This window comes from Colletes gigas, unplaced genomic scaffold, assembly GCF_013123115.1.
Source record: "Colletes gigas isolate AHSC1104 unplaced genomic scaffold, ASM1312311v1 Colletes_gigas_Sc00009, whole genome shotgun sequence".
NCBI lineage: Eukaryota > Metazoa > Arthropoda > Insecta > Hymenoptera > Colletidae > Colletes > Colletes gigas.
Window position 1 is genome coordinate 6,021,347 of NW_025106638.1, and position 12,430 is coordinate 6,033,776.

Sequence of the window (12,430 nt, forward strand, 5' to 3'; positions counted from 1 at the left end):
CGTTTTCCCCTTCGCGCGGTTAACCTCCCCTCTGCCCCCTAACCCAGCGGCAAACTGGTGGGGCCCCCCACCACGCCCCGCGGTCCGATTCTCTCTCCTCGTCGTTGGAGCGTCGCGTCTCGGCCGTTCTCTCTCCCGTCGCCGTTAGTAATTCTGCCATTACTATGTGCCTTCCACTTCCTCGACCGTCCTTCGTTCAGCGCGCTGCAATTTTTCTCGGTTAGCGGTCGGGTCGGTGAGAGACCAAACACGAAAATCAAAGGAAATTTCAAGGAAATTCTTGACTCACGATTCGCTGCGAGTCGAGACGCATCGATACACGAACATTTGATCGTTTTATGAACGAGTATACCTTTGTGACAATTAGTATAAATATTACTGATACAACGTAGTATAATTGACAGAAGTTTAGTTGCTGTTAGATTAGTTCGTAAAGATTAGAGAAAAGATAAAACTGAATAAGATTTGTAGTTGCGTTTCGTTGTTGTTACAATTAAGAATTATTGTTGCATCGTAATGAACTGTTGCGACTCGTGGTAGGGACGAGCAACGTCCGTATAATTCGTGAAAAATACACGATGCACGCTATGCAGAAGGGCAGGATACGCTCGGTTAGGAAGCCGACGCGCGGCGCAACTTTCCAGCTGTTCTCTACGGTAAACTTCCTTTCTCCACCAGTGGCCACGCCGCGACGTCCTTCTCCAGATATTAAATCTCAATGTTTCCCGTAAAGCCAACGAGAACAGCCGCTCTCTCGCCGGTATGAATTCACGAGAGTGGAGAAGGAGAGCCGGTTCGCCGGCCAGAGACCCCTCGAATTCGAAAGGCCTTGGCTGTTTAACCCTCTTAACCCTTCGGTAATATCAGCTGCAATCCCACGGAGACACCTTGTACCAGTGTTTTCCAAAGTAGGGGGCGCGACCTCTGCAGTGGGCGTCTTGCAACTCAACCGAGGCGCGAATGAAAACGTTTTAACACCAGATCTCGAAATTTACTTTATTACTTAAAATTACTTGTTCTGTTATTTATTATAACAGCTATCCATTTTTAATAATGTTTGAACTTTTAGGCTGAGTTTATTCCCGAAACGACTTTAACGATTATAAGAACGTTAATTTTGTAGTTAAATTTGAGGAGTCCCTGCTTGAGGAGTCCTCGTAATATGACGCCCACAGACCTTATCTATAGGCGAACTCCGTCGGGAAGAAAGCAAAACTCGAAACGTAATCCCTCTGTGGCCGTAGCAACGATACACTCGTCGGTGACAGTGTTCGCTCGTCGAAGGCCACGATTTCGAGGTTGTGAATGCTCCCGGACTAATTTATTCCAAAATATTGATGCAGTGACGGGGATGCCAAGCGTTCGTGACCAACTGAACGCTTAGACCATAACATTCACATCCTCGTTTAGAAACATACTGTCCCTTCCAACCGTTTCCTCCTGCCAGGTTAATGCACAATTTTTTTTTCGTGTTTTATTTTCGCACAACTTTTTCGAAACGACTAACTTTATTTTATTTATACGTATGCATGTATATTTATCATCGAAGGTTGAACACAAGATGGTGGATATACAGGGTGAAATTGTGATCGGTAGCAACAGTTGCTCTCTGTTACATTGTATTACTGAAAAGTAAAAATAGATACGGTGGTGATGGTTCCTCAGAAACGAAAATCCGTAAATTCTAAGACGATGACAAACAAGGTTCTAATCCTGGGTTGGTCGCGAGCCGTCGGAATCGGGCCCTTTTCGGGCCAGAAATAGGGACAGTTCTCTCCCTGCTGGTGGAACGGACTCGGGAAGTTTGGTGGCTCGTGTCTGTTCAATTACGAGACACCCAGAGTACAACGCTCCCAACAGCTCCGCTACGAAACGAGTCCTGACTCACGTTTTTCTCTCCTCCCCGATGTACACGGTCGCGCTCCTCTTTCTCAGTTTCACGCTGTTTCTCCGGTCACGTCGGTCCGGCGTGCGCGCGCGACTACACGGCTAGTCATAGCCACTCGATGGCGCGCATTGGCTATACCCAGAGTTAAATTTTATTCTCGATAGAGAACAAAGAATAATTATAAAACGATTTTATAAGATTGCAAATTATTCAACGAAATCGTTCTACAAAATAAAAATTATTAAAATTGTACGTATAATTTTCAGACGATTTCGACGTATTGTATAGGATATCTAGACAAAGTTATCCATTTTTAGAATACTTTTCTTAGTGTCTATTTGTGTACATATTTTCATACAATTTTATACGCGTATAGACATCGTTACAATTTTTAAAATAGACGATTTTTCCAGTATTTTTTTTTTATTAATTTAATTAAATTCGTAAACATATAAGACAGTTATACATTGGTGAACATTTTTTTCGTTAAATTAATTTGTTTGGTAATTCTAATATATTGTGTGTTTGTAATCACACGATCCTGCGAGGCACAATGAAGATCTTCCAGATGGATCGTCAATCTGTTAAGAGCGATTTCGAGTTTCGAAAGAAACTGTATTTTGAGAATTTTCATGCGGCCCGGCGTATAACGTTCCATCGGTCCGGTAAATAAATTGAATCGTTTGTCCACTCGATTCGAAAAGTGACGGTGGAAAAAGGGATGGGGCGAGACTGGATCGCGTCCTATAATCGATGAATATGTATCCTCATGGTTCAGCGCATCGTGAGTGGTGAAACGACAGCGCAGAGCTGCCCGAAAATCGCTTTCGTTCGGTCCCGAACTTCTGCCGGACGTGCAAAGTTGTTCCTCGAACGGAGGATCCCGAACTATGTATCCATCGGCAGATTGGAAGTTCTCTGGACGATCGGTCAATCGAACGTATAGTTCGTTATTCCTCTATTTCTTCTTCTAGTTCGTTATGTTACGATAACACTATCAATTTGATACTTCCCACTAGCACTCCTACTCTCTTAATTTATTTGACAATTTATTATAAGATGATAATATGTTGTGATTTTTTGTTCTTTCGCTCTTCTAATAAAAATGAAATGTAATTGTTTATTTTCGTAAGTAATTTACAAACTATCCATTCATTATAAGAGTGGTGGATAAACGATTCAAGGCGCCGTAATGATATTCAACGGAGTTCACCGCAATCCTGATTCGCATCACGTTGCAACCATGCACCTTTCTTCCGCACCCTCGATTGTCATTACTCGTGCACGAAACTCAAGGGAAAAAGCTTTCCCCACGCAGCACCGGTCCGCCTGGCTGGTGCTTGGTCACGTGTTGCGCGACACGGATGCGCGCAAATCAGAGCGTCGTTGACCGCTCAATGCGCCGGATCGAAGAAACCGCTACGTTATTGTTTACCTCGTTTCGATTTCACGATTACTTACGGCGTCCCGTGTGCACGACTTTACGCCGAACAATCGCGGAGTTGTTAAAGGAGCCTGTTACGCAATAGATTACCAAGACGCAGTATGATAAACGTATTATCAAGGTTAGATTTGATCCACCGCATCGTGCAGCCGATGGCGTTCTGATTTATAAGCGTCTACGTAACGTGCCGCGTGACCGAGTGCTTAGTCAGGTCGCGTGGTGTATATAATATCATATCAATTTTTGAATGACGATCACCGTTAAAAGCAGAACTGTAAATCGCAATTATAAATTATATTTTGTTGCCGTTGAATACGGCTATACAATTACAATATCTAATTTGCAAATAACATTTCTGCAAACTGCAATTACAAAATGTAATTACAAATCTAATTGTAACAAACTACGTCTATAATTGCAAGACGTTGAAGTTCGAAGCGGTGCTTGTTAAATGCATATCTATAAAAAAAAATCGTATCGTTCTAAATCTTTGCCCGTGACTGTACATCGTAGATAAGAAATTATCCTACTTTCAACTGTACGGTGTACAGCGCGGCGCGCGCTGTACTTTATTACTCGGTACAATAATTACTACGTATTCGTAAATGTTACCGATCGTAAAATGAAGTTACACGGGACGAATAACGTGCCCTGCGCAAAAATCGAAACCGCGTCGGTATCGCGATTATTTCGTCTATTTCGTGTTACAATAAGGGCACCAGAGTAGACAGGCGAAAGGAAACCGAGCGAAGTCGATATCGTCTCGAAGTATGTCGGTCCGAGGCGAAACGAATACCGCTAGGTACAAACAAGTACGAACTCCGTGTGTCTATTTTGCACCGTACTGCGCATCGTTGCCTCTCCCCCCTCCCGCCCCGCATCCTTCTCGTTCCGCCTCTCGCCCTCCCGCGCCGACCGTCCATCCCCGCCACGGTCGACCCTTCCTCGTCCTAACGCAGGATAACTTTCATTCGAGCCGACTGAAATGTTACGGCATAACTCGAGACAAAAGGCGTACCGAAACTTGGCCTCGCGGTGATTCCGTTCGAAATAGAGTTTCTTAATAATGGGCATCGTTGAGTAGCAACATCGGTTAAGGTGTAAGCTGCGCCCTGAATTTTCGAATAATTCGGAACCAACGTACGGTGCCGATCATTTCGTTCGTCCCACTATTAATTCAGTCGACGCGTGTAATATTTAAAGCGAACGACCCCGCTCAGTGGTACTCCTTCGAGCGCTCGTCGAGTCTCTCGAGCTTGATTTTATTTCCGAGACAACGGTTCGCTCGCCGCCGATTCTTATTCCGCCGAAAGGTCACACTTGAGTAATCCGCCGTGAGTCCGGGATTACGTGCGACAGAGCCCATGGTTTTTGCATTAAACGAACCATGGAGGCTCGACTTTAAGCCGAATATCGATTGTCCGCAATTTCGCGATTCGACGTACTGTACGCTATCCATAATTGTTTCCATGTAGCACGCGTATCGCGTACTGTGCATAATCACGTCCAATATATGTAGATGGACGCGATAGGTGACCAGAATCGAAAAGCCTAACCAGAATCATGAATTACGAGGACGCTGTGAAACGTCTTGCAATCGTCGGCTCGTTGCGTAATTGACAATTGATGATTCTCTTGTTTCAAAGGCTATTTTTAATAACACGTCCCTTCTCTTGCTCGCTTTCTACATCACAAGATCGGTCGAACATCACAAGACGACAACACTGTTTATTCTTTAAATCTCTATGCAGAGTGTTCGTCATCGTAGGGCAAAATTTTAATGGGAGATTCTTGGGGCCAAAATAAGACGAAAATCAAGAATACCAATTTGTTGATCGAGGCTTCGTTAAGAAGTTATTAACGTTTAAAGTTTCGCCCGTAGAACGGCGCGTATAGTGGTTCTCACAGGCAAGACTTTGAACGTTAATAGCTTTTTAACGAAACCTCGATCAACAAATTGGTATTCTTGATTTTCGTCTTATTTTGTCCTCTAGAATCTCCCATTAAAATTTTTCTTCAATTCTTGGAATATAGATACAAAGACATAATTAAAATTACACATTTTATTTGTACTGTAACCAATAGAAGATAAAGAACGGTGTTGGAATCGAAAAAGAAATTTTGGAAATAGTCAAAATATTTATGATAATCTTAACCTAATATGCTTGAAAATTCTATGCGAAGAGTTTCAAATCAAACTTTCGTCAAATGTGTAAAACAACTCATCGTAACAAATAATATGTTGATTATTAATTTTGTTTCTAATTTCACTGCGATATCATAAAGTGGTGAAAATTAACCGAATAGCGGTAACGAACGTGTAAGAAAGAAGAAGTTGCGCGAGTCGGAAGTGGTCAGTGTCTCGGAAGAATGAGAACCGCTTGTTTTTGCCGGAAGAAAAGAAACGGACCTAACGGAGTCATCGTTTTCCCAATGCTAACCACGCGAGGGTCCCTTTAAGATCGAGGAAGAAAACACCGGGGCATCACTGACTTCCCGCGAAAGTGCACTTAACCCTCTCGTTCTTCCCCCTCCATTTCGTTCCCCCTACATGGCGGTCGCGAACCTACTGTTGGGTTCTCATTAAATAGCATCGAAGCGGAGAAAAGCGGAAAAATCCAAGTTCCATCGCACGAATTCGCTCATCGCGGTGAAAAAAGTAAATTATGTGTGTGTGTGTGTGTGTTTATTCTTTTGGCTCGAGAAAAGAAAGAAACGTGCGTGACACTTGCACAGGGGAGGGGGGAGGGGGCAGAGAAAGAGAGCGTGGAGGTCGAGTTGACGCTCGTGCCTTAATCGCTGATAAGTTAAACGCATCGGGTCACTTTCGCTCTTGTTTGGCTAACGGACCGGCAACACTTCGTCACGACTCGAAAAATTTCAACGCGTCACGGTGCTGCCGCGTAACAAGGTGGGTCACAAGCCCGCCATCTTGAATTTCGAATTCTTACTAGGGCAGGGTTGTGCTAGTTCAGTTATATTGTATCTCAATTACGCAATTCAGTCAGATCGTAATCTTGATTCGTGACTAAATAGATACGCGTTCGGAAAAAAGAAAACGAAATAAATAGCTCGCAGCACGGAAGAAAGATTAATTTATTTCTGTTTATCTTACGTGTCGTATACCCGTTTCTTGTACTTTCCTCTTAACGATAATATGACTCGTGTAACTGATTAGCGATAAGCTAAAAATGTTTTTACTTCGACTTTTTCCTGTTGATTAACGTATATCATTTTATTTACATATTCGTTTTGTTAAATGAGTCGCGTCTCCCTTTAATACAGCTGTGTCTATAATGGCACCCCGTGCGCGAAAAATTCCAGGGGCCGTTTAGACCGAACGAAAACAGGCCAACGAATTAACTCTGCCGACCGATGAATATGGATAAACCGAATTATCAGCGTGATTGTAGAAACGGAACTGAGAACTCGATTGTAAAAGCGCCAGCGTAAACAGGCATCGGGCCGGCTGGAAACGGCATTACCAAACAAAGGGTTAAGGGACAGGTTTAATGTTTCGATACGAGCGCCGTTTTTTTTTTTTCACCGCAGCGGCACGTAGAAACGCCCGTCGCGCTCGCCACAATATTTCACATGGACGTTCGCACAAAAGCGCATGGCACATTATCATATCGCATTACGGTACTTACACGCGCGTACATCTACTAAATTCCACGTATGCCCCATCGGGTATAATGTACCCTTCCTATCTACCATTAAATCAAACGCAAACCACCTACCGGCTTGTCGGACAGTTCATTTGGTTCGCCTGTCTTCCGTACAGAGCTCGAAAATCGTGGCTTTCGTTCCGTGGCCTGTCGATAACTGGTCGCGCGTTGATTTCTACAAGAATACGAGCCGAGATACACGGATTTACATCGCTGGACAAAATTACGAAACGTTATCTACGAAAATGAAGAAAATATGTTGTTGAATTATTTTCTAATTTCACTTATGTAAAACGAGGACTCGTCACTTGTATCCATCACATTCTATAAATGCAGGTGTTCAAATACTTTCGTGTACGAGTGCATATTTATAGATACGTTAACAGCAGTTGAGGCGGGCAACTTATAATTTTGTCCATTGATGCAGAGTACCCCTCGTTGAAACGCTATTCCATAAAAGAAAAAAGAAACATAAGTAGATCTTTCGATTTTTGTTAGTATGGAACGGCGAACCATTGATATACTCGAAAACCGTAAATCGAGCGCGAATCACTTAGCATTCTCCTGGTCTGTTTAACCCCGGCCCTGCTCCCCTCTCTGTTCACCGTGCCCCACACCTGTTCCGCACCGATCGAAAACGACCCCGGTCGATTCCGTGAGAAAAAAAAAACGAACAGGTAGCGATTATTCCAGCGCGAATGGCTTTTCGGTGGTGGCATAGGTACGGGCTTCGTCGTCGAGGAAAAATCGCGGTGTATCTCGTATACCGAAGGACGTGTACGGGTTTAAGCAGGAGATATAGAGAGGACTAGCGTCGAGAGGGGAAACGAGGAATCGGTTGGCGGCTGGCTACGGGTCGGTCGTGAACGTCGAGAGGGGATAGGAGGGAAGGCGCGAGCGGAGGGGAGGACGACTCGGAACTCGTGTCGTAGCGGTACGACGTTCGGTCGGGTATCTCCGCATCGTGGGCCACACGCTCGGCCGGTGTCGGCTCGCATACGCGCTCAGTCGTGCTCCGGCCTTGGTTGCGTACAATTGTCGTCGTCGGTCGGGAGCCGCTTGATAGGGCAACAGAACGAACACAGTGTTTTCTTCTGACGTATACGTGCCTTGCACATCTGTGTGTGAGTGTGTGTGTGTGTCTGTGAATGTGTGTACGTACATGTATACGGGCATACGGCAAATATACACACCTCTATATGTATGTATATATATAATATATATGTATATTATATATGTATGCGCGCATCATTCTTTCTCTCTTTCTTCTTCGGTCATCTATCGGTCAAGTCTTTTTCGCAAGAGGCGCACACTGAATCGGGGACTTGCTGGTCGTGTCGTCGCGTCCGAGTGCACTTAATAAGCAAGAAAACATAGTGGTGTATCGAAGCGTCATCTACGACTGGGTATACTTAAAACAGTGCGACAACGACAGTGACAAAGGGACGCCAAGAGAGTCAAACGTGCTCCGATTAACTTCGTTCCGTTAGTCAGCGGAGTGTGTGGTAAAGCTCCAAGAGTACCCAGCGAGAGCAGGAAGGAAGAACAAAGAAGCGACGTCCTCTGAGGAAGAGCGGGGCTCACTCGCGAAGAACTTACCGTCGTCCCCTCCGAAGACTCTCTCTTCTCTCTGTGTGTCTCTTCACCCCTTTCTCTGTGGATTCTCTCGTCATCTCGTCGGTGTTCTTTATCGCTCTACTCTGCTATCGACATATCCGCGCGGACAGCAACGAGGAGAGCAGTTGATTTCGTCTACAGGTAAAATGATTTTATATGACGTCACGAGAACGACGTCAAGTTGAGCAACCTCCGTCCGTACGCACGTCACCCATTTGTTCCTGTGCTTCTGACTCTCTCTCCTCCCACTCCCCCCCTCGTCAACCGTACTCCCCCGATTCTTCCTCACCCCTCCGCGGGTTCCACGATTCCTCTCCCCGTCGCTAAGTACCGCGCGTGACGATCTTGCGACAGGAGCAGCGATATTATGCGTTATATGCGTATGACACAGCATCTATTATCAATGGATATAACGTAATCCCGTGGAAAAACGTCGGTCGGGGCTTTTTCGCGTGGGCGTTACTCTCGAAGATTGATGAACCGTAAAGGTTGTGCTCCTTTGGGTGGCTCGACCAGTGAATCGCTAAAAAAAAAAACGGGGTGGTGCGTTTTGTTCAATATTGTTGCACGATGGTGGAAAAGGGGAGGGGGAGGGGGGGGGATGATGCGGGCGTAAGGTTAGGATTGCACAACATTTTATTTCTTGTGGACGTCGACAATTAAAACGCAGCGTATCGTTATCTGTTCCAACGTCCAATCGGTTACAATGGAGAAGGCAAATTGGTTGAGCAATAATTTCGTCGCCGACAGAGACGATTGTTTTTGCAATTCTGGAAGATTAGTTCCGCTTAGCAGGATCGCTTACAGTCCATTAGATTTTTCAAACGATCGGGAAGTGATTTTTCGAAAAAAATTCAAACCAACAAAAATTCGACTCGGTTTTATTTTTTGGCGGGATACAGCGAGAAACTGTTCGTTAGCGTTTAATCTCTCTTTTATTTGATGTTGCATCAACGGCTCGATATATCGTTACAGCATATCTAAATAGTTCGCAGCCTTCGATTTATCGCGTTCAGCGGCTGCTTAGGGAATGCCATTAAGTGGATTGCTCGGCCGCTATCGATTTTGTACATTTTATACTTGTAACGTATGATCTTGGTCAATCCCTATCTCGTATCATTTTTTTTAAAGCGGATTTCCGATCTGTGCAGGACGAAATATTTAACGCGGTTACACGGAAAATGCGGAAACTGCCATTGAAACTGTTAACACACTGCCAGTGGCAATAAAAAATTAAAATTTTTTACAGAACTTCTCGACGTTTTCAAATTACACGAATTTCGAACGGTTATGGACAAATACGTGTAAAATGTATCGTAGAAAGACGAACGGGGAATTTCTCGGGGCTTTACTCCGTGACGGGGTAGGTCGAGGGACGCGATAATTTTTTTCCTCGACCATTTCTAGAGTCGATGAGTCAGAGCCACATTATCCCTGACGATATAGAACGCACAAGCAAATGTCTTTCTGAAACGCTTATTTTTGCATCGCCATGTTGAATATTCGAATCGATTGAACGTGTAAGCGAAATTGAACCGAAAGGGTTAACGAGCTTTTGGACAATTATTTCGATACGGTTCTCGTTGCGTTCCTGCGGTCTTTGGTGGCTCCCCTTCTTTAATCTCCCCTCCCCTCCCATCCAAGAAGTAACATATGCGCGCAGATTTACGAACAGAGCACGTTCCAGCCAACGTATCGAGTTATTATCGCAGGAACCGCATTAACCCCGACTACTCGACCGGTAACAGGGTCCACCGATACCACCGGCTGTCCGAATCTATTTTAGGTGACGCAAAATGTTATTGGCCACTAATCGTTGCAAGGTTCACTCGCCAGGGTGAGCGTTCTATCGAAGCCTTTATTCTGTGTATTCATACGCGCGTTGCATTCTTGTAGCCTGGTTCGCTCGCACGTTGTCTCCGTTTACATTCAAGGACGATTTAGACGTAACTTTTCTCTCTCTCTCTCTCTCTCTCTCTCTCTCTCTCTTTCTACATCTCTGGGTCGCACGATATTCTTGACGTAATTCCAGCCTTTGGAAACGGAACAAAAATGAAAGAGTCTGCAAATAGACGGGAATAAAATCATCGAGTAATAATTTTCTTCTCTACAATTTCAACTTCAGCGCCAAAGAATACCGAAGTAACATATTTGAATGTCTCGATAAATATACTGTAAATTAAATTTTTTAAATTCTATGCGTTATGTATTATCTTGTTGGATTTACTTACGTATCATCCCGCCCACTTAAAATTCAACGACGATATCCACGTAACTATTTACGACACTGTTGAGACGCTACCTCGCAACGTGTCCTGCACTCGGTCAACAATAAAGGTTCGACGCGCACATAACCAGCCACTTAGATAATGCATCGGTCATCGAGTGTGTTCGCCACTGAACCGTGGCAATCGCGATGTAAAGACCTACGATTTCGTCGTGAATGTTTTCTCAACTGATTTTAATTATTCATGTCAGTTTTTTTTACTTAACCTATATATCCATCGTAATGCGGAAGAAAATATTTGTTTATTCTTCAACCCCCGAAAATCGTTCAAAACTATCGAAAAAATAAATATACACGTATCTGGACTTTTAACTTAGAGTAAAGCGATTATTTTTAGAAATATTTAGAAATATTTTTAGTGTACTCCTGCCTTTCGAAAATTTCTATATTTAGTTTAAAATGCATATACAAACAAAAGTATAAAATCAAAATACATTGATACATGTAATTTATGTGTATTTAGAAATGGATATTATTATAACCTTCAACCTAACTCCTCACCTTCTATATGTATGTTGAATTAAAGTAACAGCAATATACAAATGAATACAACATTAATGTAACATTAAAGAATATTATAAATTAATGGACATATGTAATAAATCTAATTTAGAAAACTAGAAAAAGCAGTGACGCGAAGAACGTAAAACATTGATGAAAGACGAATTTACTGGTTAAAAATACAGTGGATATAATTCGTAAGAAAGAGCTCCAGGTAAAATGTTTCAGAAAGCTTGAATGGATTCTGAAGAGGAATGCTTAGAAATGCTTAAAAACTTTGAACCATTTGAAAGCTGAGTATCGAAGAGGCCTTGGTCGCCAGGCAACGGTCAGAAAACGAGCCGATATGTTTTATTGACGATAGCAGTTGATGAAACGCGAGTCGAGTCGCGAGGAGAGAAGAATGCCTATCTCTTAAGCAGCGTTCGGTGGCTTCACGGAAGCTTCGCGTACGCGTCCAGAGATATCGCCTTAAACGTATCGCGGAGCGCGAGGGGCAGACGTTAACTCCGCTTTAAAATTCTACGGCAAGAGCCTCGTAACTATTTACGTCCCGGTCGAGAGAGAGCATACATCCACTTTCGTAGGGCTACGCGACGAACGCAGCTGTTTGACTAGCGAACACATGCAGGCCCCGTTTCTCTTTCTCCGCGAGCGCGCGCGCGCGGACGCGCATCGAAACGACGATCTGGCTCTAAACAAAGGTATTATCGCGCATACCAGATCTGCGTTGAATTACAAAGTGACTTACGAAAGGGCATCCACCACTCGCGCCATCTCGCGCAGGCGCTTGCAAAAGAAGCCAAGAACAATGGACACACGGTCTCCTAATTAACGGTACGAAAATCCCGTTTTCGACGCGAAGCTATCTCTCTCTATCTCTCTCTATCTCTCTATATACATATATATATTTCCCTCTTGTTGATAAGTTACTGAAGTAACAACTTAATCTACTTCTTTTTTCTTCGATATCGGTAATGGTACTTGATTGTTTCGTTACGCGCCACTGTCTGGTCGAAAGACTT

The 12,430-nt window shown here is 43.8% G+C and overlaps 1 protein-coding gene across 1 annotated transcript in view; it reads left to right on the forward strand.

Moving 5' to 3' along the window:
- LOC122397397 overlaps nucleotides 1–12,430 on the forward strand; it is a 100,321-nt gene that overhangs the window by 53,247 nt on the left and 34,644 nt on the right. The window lies entirely within an intron of this gene.